The sequence below is a fragment of the Suncus etruscus genome, chromosome 3 (genome assembly GCF_024139225.1).
Source record: "Suncus etruscus isolate mSunEtr1 chromosome 3, mSunEtr1.pri.cur, whole genome shotgun sequence".
In the NCBI taxonomy this organism is placed as follows: Eukaryota; Metazoa; Chordata; class Mammalia; order Eulipotyphla; family Soricidae; genus Suncus; species Suncus etruscus.
Window position 1 is genome coordinate 109,297,173 of NC_064850.1, and position 19,616 is coordinate 109,316,788.

Sequence of the window (19,616 nt, forward strand, 5' to 3'; positions counted from 1 at the left end):
TGGAACACCAAACAGAAGCGTCTCATAACAGGCTCTCACTGCCAGTGTTGGCTGAGAGCACTGACCACAGAAATTTGAGAAATACAGGCCAATGACACAGCTGCATGGAGAATGGGTCTGGTTACAATTAATTAAATAAACTTTCTACAAGAAAGAAGGTAGGATTAGGCTGGAGCGATAGTATAGTGGTTAGGGCGCTTGCCTTGTATACAGCCAACCTGAATTTAATCCCCAGCATCCCATGTGGTCCCTTGAGCTCACCAGGAAGGTTCCTGAATACTGAGCCAGGAATACTTTCCAGCATATAAGACGACCCCCTAATTTTGCAGTTAAAACATGGGTTTAGGCCTATATTCGCTGTATTAGACAGAACCGTTCCTGTGCTGCAATTGTATGTACCACAGTGAGCCGATCACAACAAGCAAAGGTTCAAAGGTTATACTGTAATAGACTTCCTCTCTGACTCTGGCCAATCTGAGCAGGCTTTTTACAGTGTAGATTCGGGTCCAGAACATTGTCTAATTTGCATGCATAAAAAGCTTGCTTTTTATGCGTTGGCTGAGTTAGAGAGGCAGTCCGAGCAGCCTTGCAGTGATTGGTCCCTTATTATAGGCACCTTTTCTGGCAATTCCCTAGTGGCATCAATTAATCTCCCCCACTACATGAACCAAACACCACCCCATCCTCGTACCCTAGTACTGAACCACCAACACAGTTAGTTGGGTTTTGCCAGAAGTGGCCCCCAGATCTCCTGAGTACTGTTTGGGAGCCCCCAAGAAAGAGATTTGGAAACTCTGTGATCTGATTTTTTTTGTTTGTTTCGTTTAGCGCATAGTGAAACATTTTTCGGTATATATAGGCGTATAAGACGACTCCCGATTTTCGGTTGATTTTTTTTGTTTCAAAAGTCGTCTTATACGCCAGAAAATACGGTAACTTTTTAGCACTGCCTGGTATGGTCCCAAACCAAATCAAATCAACAAGCCAAACAAAAATTTCCCATGAAATTAGAAAAAGGAAATGCATCTTGAACTGGAAGAGTGAGGAAGAAGGTGGAGCAAGAAGCTCAGGTCTATGTGTCATCTCTGAGGAAGGCAGCACTGAGCTCTGCAATGACCCAGAAGGGAGGTGGGGCATAGGGGAGAGGAAGGTGCAGAGGGTATCAACCACAGCAGGAACCTGGTGTGGAAAGCTGAAGGGCATAAATGTGAATGGAAGCCCTGAATGTCCCTGAGGACTTAAAAAAACAGGCTGATGGGGTGATAGCTACAGAGTAGTAGGGTAGTGATAGGGCAGATAGCACAGTGAGTAAACAGCAGACCAGGGTTCTATCCTCAGATTCCCACATGGTCCCCCAAAGCCTACCAGGAGTAATTTTTGAGCACTTCAAAGAGTGGTCCAACCTGAGAGATAGCACAGTGCTAGGGCGTTCGCCTTGCACATAGCCAACCCAGGACAGACCTGGGATTAATTCTCTGCATCCCATATGGTCCCCCAAGCCTGCCAAGAACAATTTCTGAGTACAGAGCCAGGAGTAACCCCTGAGTGCTGCCAGGTGTGACTCAAAAACAAACAGCAAAAAAGAGTAGCCCAAAACAAAGAGAAACAACAGGCTGGAAGGGACAGACCCATTCAAGCTAAAGTGTGGGAAAGCCTGTGGGTCGATGGGACCAGAGAGGTAGTGTAGGGGGGAAGGAAGTGTAGGGGTGTGCCTTGCACACAGATGACTCAAGTTTGATCCCTGGCACTGAAATAGGTCCCCTGAGCACAGTGGAGTAAGCCCCGAGCACTACCAGATATGGCCCAAATTAAAAAAAAAAAAAAAAGTGGAGACCAAATTTTACTAATGCAGGGACTGAGGCTGTGTGCCAGGTAAGGAATATTCAACCCAAAATAATCAGTAGAATATCGTCTTGCAAAGCAGAGGGTTTGTATGCTCAGAAATAAAGCAAGGCAGTTGGGGAAGGAGGATTGAAGAATGGGTGATCGGGGCCGAGAGATAGTATGGAGGAAAGGCATTTGCCTTGCAAGAAAAAGGATGGTGGTTCGAATCCCGCCATCTCATATGGTCCCCGGAGCCTGCCAGGAGCAATATCTGAGTGTAGAGCCAAGAGTAACCCCTGAGTACTGCTGGGTGTGACTTAAAAAACAAAACAAAACAAAAAAAAAGTGGGTGACCAGGGGTGATGGGTGAGGTGGGTGTAAGTTGAGTTATTCTGAGCTGAAGAAGTCTGTGAGACTAACACGACCAACACAGGGAGGTCTAATTGGGTGCCGAGGTTACAGGTCACAGTTCTAGTCTTCATGGAGGTAGGGCGTTTGCCTTGCACGAAAAAAGGACTATGCTTCGAATCCCAGCATCCCATATGGTCCCCCAGCCTGCCAGAAGCAAGAGTAACCCCTGAGCGCTGCTGGGTGTGACCCAAAAACAAAAACAAAAGTCCAGGCAAGAAACAAAGATTGGGCTGTAGATGAAGGCAGGTAATCTATACACACGAATCTTTTTTTTTTTTTTTGGCTTTTGGGCCACACCCGGTGACGCTCAGGGGTTACTCCTGGCTATGCACTCAGAAGTCCCTCCTGGCTTGGGGCACCATATGGGATGCCGGGGGATCGAACCGCGGTCTGTCCTAGGCTAGCGCAGGCAAGGCAGGCACCTTACCTCTTAGCGCCACCGCAACGGCCCCAACGTACACACAAATCTATACGAGCAGCTACTACCTAGGCTTAGTTCACAACAGTTCACACACATATCCTCTTTCATTCTCTCTACAACCAAATGAAACGATCATCATCATCCCCAGAATAAACCTGCGGGGTTCTGTCACACCAGTAACAGAGCACACAACATTCCTGTTGCCCAAATGCTTGTAGGTGTGATCCACAATAGAAACAACCAAGACTGGGATCCCCAACACACCCATTTCACTGAAACAAGAGTAGCTTAAGATCACACTCAGCCACTCTCTCTCCACTGTTTTCTAACCTACTTTATTTTTCAAAAAACCTGCTTGCAACCCACAACTCGATTCCCATCCCATTCTAGAAACCCACAATTTGGGAGGTGGTGCTCCACAGCCTCCTGTGAGAATTGGTGAGAGCCAAGAGCTAGCAGAAAGGAATAAGGGAAGGACTTCACAGACTGGGTAGCTGGGGGCAGTGGGGAGAGGGGAAAGGCGAGCTTCACCTCTGTGTTTTTTCGGTCCCAAGTATGACATGAAGACACCCAAATCTCTTCTGCCAAGTCCTGCCCGAGGATATGTCTGTGGTCTGGCTCTCCAGGAATGAGTCATGAAAAGCTGTCACCAGTCTTGACAGGCTGGGAGCAATGCTGGCTGCCAAGTGCTCCCACCTTGTGGTACAGAAAAAGCTTCAGATGCACTGAAATTTAGAGAATGTCTGAAGCTGATAGTTTTATTTTATTTGGTTTTAGGGTCACACCCACAGAGCTTAGGGGTTACTCCTGGCTCTATGCTCAGAAGTCATTCCTGGCAGGTTCGGGGAACCACATGGGATGCTGGGATTCGAACCACTGCCCTTTCGCATGCAAGGCAAACGCCTTATTTCCATGCTATCTCTCTGGCCCCTAAAGCTGATAGTTCTAAAATTGCTACAACATCATGAGCCATTGGGCTTGGGACCCACAGCTTGGAGAAACCCACCTACACTTTAACGTGATTCCTAAAAACTTGAGGAGAGAAAAAAGTAATACCCCAATGAGGAAGTTGTGGATCAGTCGGTTAACATTGTTTTTTTTTTTTTGGTTTTTGGGCCACACCCAGTAATGCTCAGGGGTTACTCCTGGCTATGCGCTCAGAAGTTGCTCCTGGCTTGGGGGACCATATGGGACGCCGAGGGATCGAACCGCGGTTCGTCCAAGGCTAGCGCAGGCAAGGCAGGCACCTTACCTCTAGCACCACCGCCCGGCCCCTCAGTTAACATCTTACTACAGAGAATATGATTTTGCTGGCAGAACTTGGGGAGTTCACTTAGAAAAAAACATCACGAACACTGAACTTGTGTTTTGTCCATTCATCCTTCCACAACAGGAGAAGAAGGAAATGTTTCTTTTCCACTAAAATTAGCCCCTTCCAAGCAGTTCTTCTGTCTCCTCAAGTCTCTCCTGCTCAGCCCTTCCTAAATAATTCTTTGACACTATCATCTGAGCTCAAATTCTGCTACAGAGACCCCAATGGTTGCCGGATTTCTTTATTCTCCTCCCATCTGCTTAGGAGTGGGTCCCCAGAAATGCCCCTTTACTACTGCACCCCCTTGCTTCACTCTCATCTCTGCAAGACTGCTGGGACCCCACAGTGAACTCTAGGAATTTACCTAAATACCAAGCTCTCACCAATGTCTCACCAATGTCCCTGTGTACCTGTCTCGAGTTTCAGGTGACCCCGCAGGCTCTCACAGGGTACGCTTGCCTGAGACTCAGGTGTGCAGCGTCTTTCGTAACTGCTTCCCTGGCATAAAGGCTGTCTCCATCACCCCATTCACAACAGCCTTCCGGGTTTACCCTACTCTGTCTCCCCAAGGTTAAAGGAGTAAAAACTACTCCGTAAATTCCAAGTTCCAGTTGTATAAAGACTGTCAGTACTACAATTAAAGAATTCTTAGTCTGTCTTGGAAAATATCCATAGTGGATGGAATGATAGCATATCAGGAAGAGTGCTTGCCTTGAACACAGCCGACCCAGGTTTGATGCCTGACATCCCATATGATCCACTGAACTCTACCAGGAGTAATTTTTGAATGCAGAGCCAGGAGTTAAGTCCTGAGCATTCACCAAAAGTCATAGATTTTTCTCTTTTTCACCTCAACCCACACCTTTCATTTCCTGCCCCTCCCTTCCCAATTTCAGCATCTGCCGGCCCTGCTCCCCAAAACAACTTTGACTAAAATACCCTTACCACCCTCAATAGTTTAGCTTGTTTTCTCTCTTTCCTCTCAACGTTTCTTCATGTTTCTGTCATACAGTGTGACTGTATCTACTTTATCTAGAACACTTAGTTCCCTAATAGCTCTTTGTGATATTCTTGGATCTAGTGTTACATTTTTTGAGTGATTAATCTCTTATGGAAATAGATTTTCCAAACACCTTTTTAGATTGTTTACTCTGGAAAATAGCCTTTGATCTAGAGCTTCCCCCAATTCTTGCTCTGTGTTATCCTTGGTTGTCCTGGCCTGTCTCACTGAGCACTGTGTCTGGTATGAGTCTTAACTAGCCCTTTGCTGGGAAAGCAAATGCCAGACTTGGTGCTTGCCTCTGAAATACTTCCTTTCAGATCTGCTGTAAAAATTGAAAGCACTAAATGATGAAGATTTACTTTAATATGAGACAAACTCATCATTATCATCTCGCTTTCAACTTAACTCAGCTGGCTTCCAGGTTGATGAGATTATGGGTTTGAACCAAGGAGCTTGTTTTTCTAGATTCATGCCACAGGGGGCAATAAATTTCATGACTAATAAAAAATGAGAGTAAGGATGAAGGAAATGGCAAAACATCCAGACGGGTCAATCAGCAGTTATCTTCATAAATAAAACATAGGGTATAGTGACCCCCATTCTCTGTAGGGCACACAGTATCTCGGGCTCTCACCAGGAGTCACTGAAAGTCCCCTGGGTAATCAGTCCTGAGGTAATAAATCCACAAGCTGATTCATTATGCTTAAGAGTGTCAGGACTGGAGAGAGACAGTACAGCAGGTAAGCTGTACTACTATCTAATGGTCCGCCAAGCACTGCCATGCATGACCCAAAAAAACAAAAATCCAATAAAACAAAAGAGTGTCATCTTTGGGTCTCAGAGGTAGCTGACTGAATGCAAAGCAAGAATTGCTCTACATGTCTACAATTCAGACAGCTGGTCCTCCTCATTCAGTTTACAATCTCAGTATGGCTCATCCTTGAGCCTTGAATATATTGATCACTGAATATATTGATCATTGAACTGGGGGTAAAATCAGCCTCATTACACATTTCAATGAGTAGAGATGCCTTAGTAAGTGCAAGAGTGTAGGTGTCTGGCAAAAAATTCTCATCTCAGAATCTCCAAACTTCCCTACAAAACTAGTCCTGTAATTTTTGATGACTTTCCAGGGCTGGGTAAGTGGCTCAGGGCAGAAAACATGGGGCCGGCGAGGTGGCGCTAGAGGTAAGGTGTCTGTGTTGCAAGCGCTAGCCAAGGAAAGACAGCGGTTTGATCCCCCGGCGTCCCAGATGGTCTCCCCAAGCCAGGGGCAATTTCTGAGTGTTTAGCCAGGAGTAACCCCTGAGCATCAAATGGGTGTGGTCTGAAAAACCAAAAAAAAAAAAACAAAACAAAACAAAAAAAACACGTCAAAATGTCCACCCTGGGGCCCGGATAGCACAGCGGTGTTTGCCTTGCAAGCAGCCAATTCAGGACCAACGGTGGTTGGTTCAAATCCCGTGTCCCATATGGTCCCCCGTGCCTGCCAGGAGCTATATCTGAGCAGACAGCCAGGAGTAAACCCTGAGCAACGCTGGGTGTGGCCCAAAAACCAAAAAAAAAAAAAAAAATGTCCACCCTGGGGGCTGGAGAGGTGGCGCTAGAGGTAAGGTGTCTGCCTTGCAAGTGCTACCATAGGATGGACCTGGTTTGATCCCCAGGTGTCCCATATGGTCCCCCCAAGCCAGGAGCGATTTCTTTTTTTTTTTTTTGGTTTTTGGGCCACACCTGTTTGACACTCAGGGGTTACTCCTGGCTATGTGCTCAGAAATCGCCCCTGGCTTGGGGGGACCATATGGGACGCCGGGGGATCGAACCGCGGTCCGTTCCTTGTCTAGCGCTTGTAAGGCAGACACCTTACCTCTAGCGCCACCTTCCCGGCCCCACCAGGAGCGATTTCTGAGCACATAATCAGGAGTAATCCCTGAGCGTCAAATGGGTGTGGCCCAAAAAACAAACCAAAAAAAAAAAAAAAACCCCAAAATGTCCACCCTGAACATTGACATAATGACCTGGCATAGGCCTCAGAAGAATGGGTATTTTCCATTTACCCCTGAACCAGGGAAGACATTCACGAAACATCCAAGTTTGCCTTTAACATCAGCTGGAAGCAATCCTCTACCATGGAAGACCCTACCACTGCTCAGACATCGACCTGCTCAAAAGAGACTTCCCTTAACACTAAGAAGACTTAACAACAACAACGACCTGCTTACAGGACAGGGCTCTCTGCATTGCCCTTTAATTGTAAGGTGAAAGGAGAGGACGCTGGCACCATTCTTACTGCAATGTAGGATATGCAGATTCCAGGATCTTTAATACAGAAACATGATACCAACAACAGAGACTGTGTGAAAAATAAAAGTGTGTTGGCACTACAGAGAATGTCTTGGATTGGACAATCAAGCTTGCCTGGAGCCTAGAGTTGGTCTTATGCCAGGAAACTTCAGGGGTAGGGTCTCTTTGTATTTAGGTCAAGGTTATTCCTTTCCATGCCCCTCATATTTTGGGGGGCCTATGCAAACAACAATTGCCACTCTAACACCGTTTTACTGTGCTCCTTTGACTCTAATCCTTAAAAAAAAAAACACTTAAACTTTTGAGGTTAGGGCCCGGAGAGATAGCACAGTGGCGTTTGCCTTGCAAGCAGCCGATCCAGGACCAAAGGTGTTGGTTCGAATCCCGGTGTCCCATATGGTCCCCTGTGCCTGCCAGGAGCTATTTCTGAGCAGACAGCCAGGAGTAACCCCTGAGCATCACCAGGTGTGGCCCAAAAACCAAAAAAAAAAACAAACAAAAAAAAACAAAACTTTTGAGGTTAACTTAAACTAATATGCATGTACATGAAAATGTAAAAAAAAATACTATGCCTGTAATGTTTAAGGAGTTACATAAGTTTTATGGCTTTAGACTGCTAAGAAATATTATAATGTATTACAATCTGGGGACTTGAGGGACAAAGTAATTGTACATAAATTCTGTTTTATCTTAATGTTCTTTTCCTGAAAGTTCAAAGTTAAGATATCAGCAAGGGGACTTCTTCTGAGAATTATGTTATGGGTGATTGTCCTTCCACTGTAACTTTTTTTTTTTTTTTTTTTGGTTTTTGGGCCACACCCATTTGACGCTCAGGGGTTACTCCTGGCTATGCACTCAGAAGTTGCTCCTGGCTTGGGGGACCATATGGGACGCCCGGGGGATCGAACCGCGGTCCGTCCTAGGCTAGTGCAGGCAAGGCAGGCACCTTACCTCTAGCGCCACCGTCCGGCCCCATTCTTCCACTGTAACTTTACCTTGTCCTCCTTCTCTGCATCTTTGTTCTCATAATTAAAAAGAAAAAACAAAAAAGAAAACAAAAAAGAAAACATGTGAGTCTCTAGGTTTGATCCCTGGTGCCACAGAAATAGGTGGGGGGAGGGTGAAATAGTTGTTAATATTAATATCTCTATTAATGCACCACTCAGCAGTGCTGGGGGCAACTGCCAGATCAGTAGTTGGGGGGACTACATGGTGCCAGCTTCCCACATGCAACTCATATGCTCATCTCATCTCACTGGACTTCCTGTTTTTATTTTAAAGGAGTTAAATTAACTTTTCTTCTTTGCCCAACTCTTTGGAGTGAGCCAGGTAATCTCTTCTAAGTTGTGGACACCAAACACAGCACAGAAGGATTTAAACATAGTAGCAGTCGGAGGTGTCAAATTTTGACCCCTAAATTCCCTCCCCAGTCAGGGTCAGCAGCTGCTAGCTGAATGGCTTCCTCACTCCGGGAAACACTAAACTCCTGAGATCTGGGAGCACTTGGGTGAAGATCTGTGCAGGGACTGGATGGAGAGAAAATGGCTCAGAGGGAAAGAAACGTCTAGGAAAAGACGTTCTCACTAGATTTCTTTCCAGCCTTAAAGCATTTGGTGAGGACTGAGGACTGAGCCCCAACGTGTTGTACTGCTGCACCACAAATGAAAACCAGCTCCAACGTAGATGGGATTCAATTTCAGAGCAAAAAAAAAAAAATAAAAGAAAGAGACTGTTTTCCCCCCACTGCAGAAACTACAAACAAATTCTTAGTAATTTCCCATTCGTCTAAGAAAAGGCTTTTTGGAAAGGGTTTTGACTATGATTGATAAGAACATACTAAATACCTTAAGTCTTTGTTTAAGCACAACAATTTATGTGAACTCTAAGTAAAGTCCTCATTGAGGAAATCTCTGAGAAATCTGTTTCCCTTTAAATGAAATTACGTTAAGTGAATAAAACAGGGGTGGGAGAGATAGTACTAGAGTTAAGGCTTTAAACACAGCTGACTCAGGTTTGAGTCCCAGCACTGCATATGGTCTCTAGAGCACTGCCAGGACTAAGGCCTCAGCAACATCAAACAATATCAAGAAAAGGGAATAAAACAGGGCTGAGGAGACAGCAGGAGGCCTTTGTTCAAGCCTCTGATCTGGTTCCTGCACTGCACATGGTCCCACAGCACCGCCAAGTGGGGCCCAAACACAAACAAACCAAAAGAGTAAAACTGCGCTGGTGGGGTGGGGTCTCCAGCTGAAGCAAAGATGAGCTAATCCACACCAGGAAACGATCACTTTACCCAGGGCTCACCCACTCCCTCCACGCCAGAGGCCCCTTTCAGGCTGCAGGATTTTTACTCCCCCTGCAGTGTGGTGTCAGCTCAAGCTGGGTTTCAGCTGCAGACAGCAAGCATTTGGTTCCTGGGTTATAGAGATTAAAAAAAAAAAAAAAAGGTAAAGGACATTCAAGGATGACTGTTCCCTGATGGCTGCTGATAAGGAAAAGAAGCAAAAAAGATTGTGTACAGGGGCCGGGAGATATTCCACCACGTAAGATGGTCCTTGTCTTGCATGCAGCCAGCAATGAACCTTTCCCTGCCAGGAGTAATATCTGAACATCACTGAGTGTGGCCCAAACTCTCCTCAATCCCTCCCTCTAAATAAAGACAGCTTCATCTGCCTCTCTGTCCTCCAAGAAAATGACACCTCTGCCCCATGCTTCATTTGTAACCCAGACAGTGTGTGGCTTCTGGTAAAGAGGACAAACATTTATAGTCAAGGTCATCATCATAGTGTGGACCCCACAGACAGACCCTGCAATGCTTCCCCAGCATGAAAACAATTTAGTAAGAGTGAATTCTCTCTGTGCTAGCAGGATTCCAGAGACCACATGTTTTAATCATAGCATTGATCATGGATGGCTTCACTGCAGGCTCACATTCACAAGAGAAAGACCTAGTTTTCCACAGCAACTGCACCTGCTCTGAGATCATTTGCATCTAGCTGCTCTGGATGACTTCAGACTGGCCTAGCAAGGAGCCAGAGTACCTGCACATAGCCAGTCTGGGTTAGATCCCCTGGACCACATATGGTTCTCTGAGCACAACCAGGAGTAAATCCTGAGGCCCACCCCTTAAATCCCCCCCCCTAAAGATTGGATAGGCTAAAAAAGGGCCTGACTATCCAGGGGGGACAGCAGTGAGGCTCAGAGTTTAGACCTCAGCATTATCAGCACCCAGTGGGGTGGCCAGGGCACTTCCACAGAACAAAGGGTAAAAAAACAAAGGGGAAAAAACAAAGGGGAAAGAGGGAAAAATTGGCGACCAACAAAAAGGCTTACACTTGATTGGATGTTCATGTCTATAATCCATGTCTTTTATTTAGGGGAGCAATTATTTTTGCCTTCATTCTGCAGAACCTAAGGCAAAGAATTAAGTTGGGAGAGCTTCGGACATGTGGGGCAGAACCAGCTGCCCCAAAGCTGCAAGATGCTTGGCTCACCAAGGCAGAGATCCCAAGACACTAAGCCAGAGTGACAGCTGCCAAACAGGACTATACTCCTAATCTTGAATGACAATAAAGAGGGGACAGAGCTGATCCCAAGCTTTCCTTCCTTGAATACCCAGCAAGTTCCTGCCCTGGTGCTTCCCCCTTCAAAGCTGCCAGTTCACTTTGTTAATCCCTAGCAGAATCATAACCAAAGCAGACAGCCCAGTTCAAAACAGACACACACCTTCCTGTCCTGCCTTGGTCAAGGGCATCCAGGCTCCATAACAAGATGCAAATCCTGTTTATCATGGCTAATGCCTTTTTTTCTTCCAAAGCAGAGACTGAGAAAAATCACCTAGGAAGACAGTTTGATAGTGAAGCTTTGACACCATTGTTAGATGGGCCTTACTCATTTCCATAAATTACATGTGGTCCCATAGAGAGACAGTTGCAGCTTTGTTTAGTCAGAGAAACTATTTCCAACCTGAAAGAGACCTGATCTCATCTCAGCAATTAAGGCAAAGCTCAGGGACTCTCAGCTCTGAGCCTTGGGGGGCTTTTCAGTGCCAGCCCCACCAGAAAGGAACCTTATAGCAAAGAGCCAGACACTGTAGTGAGTGTCAAAGCTCAAAAGCAGGTGTCATTTTGCCTGGGTTCTGTTGGAAGAACTAAGAGCATGCCTCCACGCTGCCCAAGGAAGCCAACCTTAGCAAAATGTCCATCCTGATACCTCTGAAAGTGGCTGCAGTGGAGTCAGGAGGCCTTGCCAGGTGAGGCAATGGGAGAACAGGTAGATGAAGAGACAGTCACTTCAGAAATCAGCCTAGGCCCAAGAATCCCACCCAGTATTTCGTGCTGCCTTTTACACTTCTGACTTTTACTGAGTACATGCCGGGGCTTACAGCATCTCTGTTCAGAGGACACTTCATTCCCGGTAGTGGGAACAGAAATGGGTTCAGGCTTTATAGGCAACAGTATGAAGCCAGACCATAACATTACAAAGCAATTGCCGACATGATTCTGCAATTCCACCCAGAGGTCTATCCCAAGAACATGAGAATATGAATTGAAAGACTTCTGCCCTCCTGGTTTCTGCAGCCCTATGTACACTGGCCAAGATATGGGGCCAGCTCAAGTGCCCAGTGGTGGATGAAGCAATAAAGGAACTGGCCAGGAGACTACTCCAAGGCTGCAGTGCACGCTTCGCATGCTAGAGGCTCTGAGTTTGATCTCTACAAGAACCTCATGGTGCTTGGCCAGGTGTGGCCCAGGTGATCCCGGCACTTCTGAGCCTGAATACTGAGCAGGCTGGCTCACTAGGAGTGGTTCTTGGTTCCCTGAGCACTACTTGGGAGAACTCAAACAAAAAGGAAGTTGTGTTACATAGATAAAATGGAATACTGTTCAGTCATAAGAAAAGATGAAGTCTTGTTTTTGCTACAACTTAAGGGGAACTGGAAGGGATTATACTAAACCAAAAAAAAAAAAAAAAAAAGGCAGATGAAAGACAAATACTGATCTGACTCATCTGAGGTCTTTACAAAAGCTAAGCAAGGCAACAATGTCTAATGACCACATACTGGCAAAGAGCTGAGTTAGTGCAGAGTGGAAGAGAAGGGTCATATTTTGCGGTAGAGGAATCCATGACCATTTTAGATATGGGTGCAATGTGGTTATGATAGAACAATAAAGGGGCAGGAGGGGAAATTATTGGGTGAGTTTAGAAAGAGAAGAGTCCCAGGGGAAAATTTCTGTGAAGGGCCCAGATATACAGAAAATAATCTTCATAAACATCCTGCTTTTCTCCAATTCCAATTCCTTAATTTTACCACTGTGCATGTCTTAATTTCCTTTGGGGAAGGTAATGCTCAGGGCTTACCCTTGCTCTGTTCTCCAAGTTGGGGTTCAAGGGATCTTTTGGGATGTTGGGGATTAAATCCGGGTTGGCTGCATGCAAAGCAAGCACCCTACCCACTGGACTATCACTCCAGCCCTGAATCTTCTCTTCTTTCTTCTACTTGACCGAACACTAAACACTAAACAAGGTCTAATTTCTCACTCTGGGGTCTTATGTCAGGTCTTTCTATTCAGGATTCTAAGGGACTATCTGTTTTGTTTGCTTTCTAGCTTTCCAAAGCACCACTTCCCTGTTCTGATATTCTGATCCTCTGGGAGTTGGGTTGAAGCAGAGGAGCACAGTACATCTGAAAAAGACGTGCTTGAGTACAAAGAGGTATGGCACTTGCCTTACATGTGGCTGGCTCTGGTTCCAAATATCCCCTGCCAGGAGTAATCTTTCAACACAGCTGTCATGGCCCCAAACCAAAGAACAAGAGATCCTTGGAACCCTCATCTCCTGGCACAACTCAGAGGAGCTGGCCATGGAGAATGATCACTTCCAAGCCCCTATCCCTTTAGCATGTGGTTCTGGCCTGTTTTATTACAGTCCCACAGAAGCGACCCAACCGGTACCCACAGCTTCTGCCCTACACCTCCAAAGTGCCAGGCATGGGGCAGGAGGCTGACAGGAGCCATCAGAGCCAGGACACGCCCCAGTCTTCCTGACTGCTTTTGGTTGAGTAAATCTCACTGAGAGATTCCAGCATTTTATGGGAAAAGAAAACAGTGTTGAAAATTTTGGGGAGCAGATTTCTCTTATTTGCTTCAAAGGTAGGCTATGCAAAAACAATTGTTTTACATAAAAAGGAACTAGTATTAGTGAGGCAAAGCATTTGCCAACCAAAGTTCATTTTCAGAGGCTGGATTCCTAATGAATTCTCAACAAAACAAAAAGCCTAAAAGTTGAGTGGGCAGTAAATACAGGCACAGAGTGACCAGCTTACTTCCTCTTGCCCTTCTGCCATCTTTGTTTTGTTTTGTTTTGGGCCACCCCCATTTGATGCTCAGGGGTTACTCCTGGCTAAGCGCTTAGAAGTTACTCCTGGCTTGGGGGACCATATGGGACGCCGGGGGATCGAACCGCAGTCCTTCCTTGGCTAGCATTTGCAAGGCAGACACCTTACCTCTAGTGCCACCTCACCAGCCCCGCCCTTCTGTTATCTTAGCTCAAAGGTTGCACCCACTAATTTTTGGAACCCTAAAAGCAAAATACTATCTGTACCAAAGACCTTCCAGAGAAAGTACCACACTAAACTCACTAATAACTTGTAGGGACATTTTCAGATGCTACAACTTAGCAGGTGAGTCACCAGGAGCTAATATGGGGTCAGAAGCAATGTTCCTGCCCCAACTAGACCCTTTGAGCATGATGACCTGAGCACTGCCCAGTATGGCATGGCCGGAGGCCCCAAGGCACCTCCAATGTGGTCCTGGTGGTCCATGGCACCAAAGCCTGCGGCCCTGGAACTGCACAGTTGGCAGAGTCAGTTGAGTGATCCCAGGTCCTCTGAGCCAGCTTAGGAGGTCAAGGACCAAAACAAATAATACAGAAATAATATTTTTGGGGAGGAGCAATAGTGCAAAAGGTAGGGTGTTTGCCTTGCACGTGGCTGACCCTGGGTTCTATGGACATCCCTTATGGTCCTCTAAGCCCTACCAGGAGTGATTCCTGAGAACAGAGCCAGGAGTAAGCCCCGTTGACTGCCAAGTATGACCCAAAAACAAATAGACAAAAAGAAATAACGTTGCCAATGAAGTGTGACAACATTTCAGCCTTAACTAAAAGCTGTTCAGTCTGGAGAAGGCAGCCAGAGTGACAGTACAGAGGCAGAAAGGCTCACCAAGGTTTGATTCCCGGCATCCCACTATGGTCCCTCAAGGCCTCCCAGGAATAACTCCTGAGTGCAGGGTCAGGAGTATTCCCTGAACGTCTCTGGATGAGGTCCAAAACCCAAATAAGATAAAATAAAAACATCATTAAAAACTCTAGAAAACTTGAGAACAAGACATTCTGGAAGATGCATCCATCTGAGGAAACCCCACAGAGCCAGCATTTGCCCCAACCTACAAGAGCAGCATCAGCATCTGGCCAGCACTGTGGCATCTTTGCTTAGAGCCTACAGAAATCCAATGATTTGGGAACATTTGTAATCTAAGCTGGATCTGATGTGAACTAGAGTTATCAGTGGAGCACAGAGAGCAGCAGAGATCTGATAGTGTTTCCAGAGGCATTTTCAAAGATTTGTAGGGCTCTGCTAAATTCCCGGCCCAGTTAACACACACTGACAACAAGCAGCTCAGGTGGTAAGTGTGACTCCAGCAGAGAAAAGGTTAAACTGTCTCCAGTGCCTGGAGGCAAGTGGACAATCTCCTTCTAGAGTCCTGGCCAGTAATTCAAAGGAAGTCTAGAATTCAACCCCAGGGCAGACTTTCAGGCAGGGAAACTGTCCTCTCTACTTAAAATGCCCAGTCTCAGTTGAAGTTTCTTCCATTTCATGCTTCAGAATGAAGCAAAAAATGAGCCGAGCAAACAACTGACAACTGCATATTGTTGTAAGAGGGTCCTGGTAATGTGTACTGGAAAAGCAACTGTCAGAGGCCAACACCAGCCCAAAGGCATGAAAGCCCATGAGGAGCCTGGAAAATCTTTGAGCAGAATCAGGGACCAGAGCCTTGCTGGGCCCCTGGGAGGAGAGGCTAGAACAAAGGTCATGCTAAAAGGCCAAAGAAAAGCAACAACAACTCTCCAGCTGGCAACAGACTTTCGGGATGCGGGGTTGGGGGCACAGTTTGGGAAAACTGCATCTAGACCAGTGCTTCTCAATTATTTTCTGTCATGCCCCCCCAGGAAGAAGAAAACATTTTTTGTGTCTCCCTGAGCAACTGTAAATAGTATCTTTATTTAAAAAAACTTTAACCTGAAAAACAAAAATATATAAAATAATTTGAGCTGATTTTTTTTTTTGCTTTTTTTTTTCGGGCCACACCCATTTGGTGCTCAGGAGTTATTCCTGGCTAAGCGCTCAGAAATTGCTCCTGGCTTGGGGGGACCATATGGGACACCGGGGATCGAACCGTGGTCCTGATCCTTGGCTAGCGCTTGCAAGGCAGACACCTTACTTCTAGCCAGCCCCTGAACTGATTTTTTAATCAGAGGTGATGTCTGGATTAATGGCTACAATGAGCACGTTTTGCAATGCATAGCTTTTTGAAGCGGGGTTTGAAGCAGGATACAGCAACTCTCAGCCCCAGAGACATACAGATTCATAAACACGGGGCTTAGCTTGTTATGACAGTGCTTGCTGAGGTCAAAAGTGCCCCCCTGGGGGGTGTGCCCCACTATTTGAGAAGCACTGAACTTAGACTCACTTGGCAGGAGAAAGGGGCATTTTCTCCCGACTCGAGAGTGGCCACATCTCTGCCTGCCCTGTGGATTCTTCCTTGATGACATATATGTTCCACCTGGGGACTCAGCTCAGGAGGATGGAAGTGCATTTTACACTCCAGAATAAGAAACTCTCACTCTCTCTCCCAAATAACTTGCTTTATTTCAATATTTGTCATTTCTCTTGCGAGGGAAGATCTTCCTGGAAAACCTGTAGGATTCAGAACAAACTTTCCTTTCCTGCCAGGAACAGATCTTTGTGTCGCCTGAGTTCCACTGTTCCCAGGAACTCAGATGGTGGGGATCATTTCTCAAAGCGTGTGGAACAAGTGCAACCCAGGTGCGGTTGGACACAAGTGCGAACCAGGTGAGACACCAGGTCATGCCATGCAGGTGCTCAAAGCAAAATTCCATCAGAAATAACTTCCGGGTCAGAGAGCTATTCCAGTGGGGAGGGCAGTGCACACCTTGCCTTACATGCAACAGACCAGGGTTTGTTCCCCAACCTCCATGAGGAGTGATTACTGAATGCAGAGAGTACAGTAACCCCTGAGCATCACTAAAACTAAAAAGCAAAACCTAAAAAACACTAAGCAAACCATGTTACCTAAAACAGAGAGGGAAGAAAAGTGTCAGTCATAGAGGCACCTGGGGTTGGGGGATGCGGGAGAATGAGTACTGGGAAATGAAAACCAATGAAGGGATGAATGTTGGAACAATCTATGACTGAAATACAACCACCAACAACTTATTAACTTTGTATCTCACAGTGATTCAATTAAAAAAATAAGGGGCCGGAGAGATAGCATGGAGGTAAGACATTTGCCTTTCATGCAGAAGGTCATCGGTTCAAATCCCGGCGTCCCATATGGTCCCCCGTGCCTGCCAGGAGCAATTTCTGAGCATGAAGCCAGGAGTAACCCCTGAGCACTGCCGGGTGTGACCCAAAAACCACAAAAAAAATAAATAAATAAAAAAAAAATAAAAACAGGTGCTTGCTTCGGCAGCACATATACTAAAATTGAAACGATACAGAGAAGATTAGCATGGCCCCTGCACAAGGATGACACACAAATTCGTGAAGCATTCCATATTTTAAAAAATAAAATAAATAAAATAAAAACAGGAGCCGGAGAAATAGCATGAAGGTAGGGTGTTTGCCGTGCTTGCAGAAGAATGGTGGTTCAAATCCCGGCATCCTATATGGTACCGAGCCTGCCAGGAATGATTTCTGAGCATAGAGATAGGAGTAACCCTTGAGTGCTGCCAGGTGTGACCCAAAATAAATAAATAAATAAATAAGGAATTAAAACCACAAGGCGGGAGAGATAGCATAGCGGGGTGGGGGGTATTTGCCTTGCATGCAGCAGACACAGGACGGATGGTGGTTCAAATCCCGGCATTCCATATGGTCCCCCGTGCCTTCCAGAAGCTATTTTGAGTGCAGAGCCAGGAGTAACCCCTGAGTGCTGCCAGGTGTGACCCACAAACCAAAATATAAATAAAAATAACAACAACAACACAAACACAAAACTTGCTGTGACTGATGTGGGCAGAGAGGGAAGTGCAAATGCCTACTTCTCTTCTCCCCATCACATCAGTCTCCTGCAACAATGGTCAACTTGACCAAAGGGGGAAAAAAAAAAATTCATGGTGTCCAATGTCCAATGAAGGAGTTCACAGAATAGAATTCCAGTGATTGAAAGCAGAGTTGGGCAAGTTCTGAGACTAGCGTGGAGACAGCTGGCGTTGAAATTTAGGCGCAGAAATGCGAGGCCAATCCAGATGCTAGGAAGGCTCTGGGATGGAGTCATGCTATGGCTGGAAGGGTCAGAGCACAGAAATCAACACAAAGAGAAAGAAGGCTGCAGAAAGAGGCATCTCTGCGAGTGGGTGAGGATAGACGCCAGCCCTGCCAACCCTTCTGAATGATCCAGAACATGACAGTTCAGGACAGGGAGACCGCACTCCAGGTAACTTGCCTTGCATACGTCCAACTCTAAGATGAATCTCCATAATCATATCTAAGACCCCTGAACACTGCTAAGGATGACCCCTGAGCACAGAGCCAGATGTAAGGTCTGGGCACTGCCGGGTGTGGCTCTAAAAAGCACTTGACTTCATTATGTCCCTCTAAAGTCCTATCATTAGCGGAAGTGACCCAGCCCTTCTGTCACATCTTCCTGAACCGTAAGAGAGGATAGAGAGACTTTTGTTTGCTTGGTATCTTGTTCTGTTTTTGCCACACCTGGCATACTCGGGGGTAGCAGAGGATTGAGCCCAGGTCAGCAGCATGCATGGCAAACGCTATATATACCTTCTGTGGTCTGGAGACAGAGGGTCTGAGCTTTTTGTTGTTTTGCTTATTTCGGTTAGTTTTAGTTATTAATGGCTCCCTAACAGCTATGAAGTTAAAAGGAAGGAAATATCTAGTGCGTCAGAAAGCCTTCAATCAAATACTCGGTTAAGGTAGTCAAAGATTCTGAATCACTCCTGCCCTTTTGTTTCTCTCAGCCCAAGGGCAAGTACTAAGGTCTGCCCAGGAAGAAGCCTAGAGGAAACCTGAAACTAGAGGTCAAGTAGATCCTGCGGGCACTGAACCAGCACACCTCCGCCCCGCCCCGCCCCAAGGGGAACCGGAACTACAGGTCCCCGCGCAGCGAGCCCATAATTACATTCCGAACACACACACACACACATGCCAGATGCAGTCTCTAAAAGGCTCAGAAAAATAGGCCACAAAAGGGGGACAGAAGAGGGGGCACTGGTAAGCATGCTGCAGCTAGCCAGAACCAAATTCTCCTGACTTGGCACTAATGGTGTCTGGCATTCTCTTTGAACTCCAAACAGTCGGTTCATAAAATCATAAAATTAAGGCTAGTGATTTCCTGGGGGAGGGGATGGATGGACGTGGGGAGCAACGCAGATGCTCGGTGGAGTTAGATTACAGGTGAAAAGGAATTAGGAGAACTCTTGGGATTTGTCAGCAACTTCAGGAGGTTGAGTCTGTCCACCCACCTACTAATCTGTCAGTGCACGCAGCTTTCAACACGGGACATGCAATTTAAAAAAAAAAAAAAACTATAAACTTGTCCATCTTAGGGCACCCTGCAAACCCTCAAAGGCATCATCTCTTCTTCGTGGCTAGAATTGCGCTGTGATCTTGGGCAGAGAGAGAGAGAGAGAGAGGGCTGGAGTGGAGGCTGCCTGGAATCTACTGGAGGAAATTGCACGGAAAGGATCAAAATGAAAACCAGGGACGACAGAGGGGGCGGGGAACTCATCTGACCCAAAAGGATCTTTGAGCTTTTGTTTGTGGATCTGGGGCCAGCGCAATAGGACAACCCCTAAGGCGCTGGCCTTGTACTCAGCTGACCAGGGCTAGATCCCCAGCATCCTACATAATCCCTGAGCTAGCGCAGTCGGGTGTCGCCCCTAAACAAACAAGAAACTTGCGTAGTTGAAGGTTGCAGAGAATGTTCACCCCGGTGCGAAATAAATAAGCGTTAGTTACGCTAGAGCAGCGATTTCAGGACTGGCAATGGGTCCCCGCCCACCGGCCCTTGGGGACCTCGTTT

At 46.4% G+C, this 19,616-nt stretch overlaps 1 protein-coding gene and 1 non-coding gene across 7 annotated transcripts in view; one reads left to right on the forward strand and one right to left on the reverse strand.

Moving 5' to 3' along the window:
- The window catches only part of TRIM2 (tripartite motif containing 2), a 168,041-nt gene that overhangs the window by 78,087 nt on the left and 70,338 nt on the right, over nucleotides 1-19,616 (reverse strand). The gene's annotated exons all lie outside the window — the stretch shown is intronic.
- On the forward strand, nucleotides 17,030-17,136 carry LOC126005542 (U6 spliceosomal RNA). The gene has a single exon (XR_007494592.1). It is a non-coding gene; the product is annotated as a U6 spliceosomal RNA (small nuclear RNA).